Consider the following 1,586-nt stretch of genomic DNA (forward strand, 5'->3'; position numbering starts at 1 on the left):
TTGTGATTTTCCAATCCCTCTGATGAAGGTGAAATGGAAACTATGGTTTTTTTTAACCCTTTTAATTTTTTTTAACCTTTGCATGAAGAGATTGCGCCCACAGAAGCAACTGACCAGGAGAGAACTTGTATATGTACCCTGCAAGAGCCAACAGGAAGTGTTGGTGAAAAGTCTGCCACTCAAACATTGCATCATTATTCATCACGATCACAGTGCATTCCTCAGCGGAGCCATCTACATGCCTTTGCAGCACATGCCATGATCAAATGCAGTACCCTCCATGCTGCGTCAGAGCTGTGCCACTGCCCCCATGCTGCTGCCACTCGGTCCAGATGCAAGGCAAAGCGCTTTCAACACAAGCTTACCTCATTGTGCATTGGAACTGGGGTGTGCTGTGTCCACTGTATACTCCCTCAGGCTTTGATCATAAGCAAGCATCAAAACACAAAAAAGCATGAGGAAGGCTGTTTGCCAATAATCAGATAAATGGCTATCAGAAGGAGATAGGAAATGGGACATATACGCATATATGTTTATTTAATTACATTTTTGGACATTTAATAGTTTAGTATTAATAATATTAGTTGCAGTAATAATATTTATTATTAGTAGCATTTGTATTTGGTTTTGGCAATACTGCACACCTGTGTGGTCATGCTAATAAAACTTAATAAGGCTTATTTGAATTTTTGTGGGAGAGAGAGGGAGGGAATGGGAGAGATAGAGAGGGAGATAGAGAGAAAGACGATTCATCAGGCTGTTTGATTGAACCACACCGTGTACCTTGGCACTGCCAGCATCCACCTGGTGGGTATCAGCACAATCACATCAGAATGCCCACAACCACAGTGGCAGTGCTGGAGAAATGGAGGTCTGCTGACACACTGTACTGCACAAATATATTTTTATTGTGACTGGGATGCTCTTTCACAGCAAGTTTATCATTAAAATGTCCGTTGACCTGAGATGTTAACCATTCCAACAAGAAGCACTCAAGCCCTGTGATTCAGAGGTTTGCAATCCTGCTCTTCTGAACCTGGTGAAATGGAATTTGCTGGGTTTATCTGGGGGAAATGTGAGGGCACCACCTGATGTGGCCCGTCCTGTGTTTTTGTGGAGGGAGGAGCACCTGGGCCACAGCGGGGGAATGCCGGAGCGGGGTGGGACCCATCCGACCCAGTTTGGGCCTGTCACCTCCTCCTCCCTCACCTCCTGAATGTGGCTGAACAGGCTGCACAGCCTGCTGCACACTTGCTGCTGACACAGCTGCACAAGTCACTCACTGTTACGCACATACACATACACATACACACGCATTAATATGCACACACACACGCACACAAAAATACACACCCATAAACACCCACATACACATACACACACACACACACACACACACACACGTACATGTGCACACACACACACACACACACATCTGCACACACTCACACACGCACAGCACACTGATATGTTCTCGCATGACTGAAGCACCTCCTCAATGGGCAGTCTCTAGGACCCAGCGGAGCAGACGACAGGGAAGAAGGGGGCTGATATTTTTAATCTGACCACAGAACCTGTTAGTTGCC

This window comes from Megalops cyprinoides, chromosome 7 (genome assembly GCF_013368585.1).
Source record: "Megalops cyprinoides isolate fMegCyp1 chromosome 7, fMegCyp1.pri, whole genome shotgun sequence".
Classification (NCBI taxonomy): domain Eukaryota; kingdom Metazoa; phylum Chordata; class Actinopteri; order Elopiformes; family Megalopidae; genus Megalops; species Megalops cyprinoides.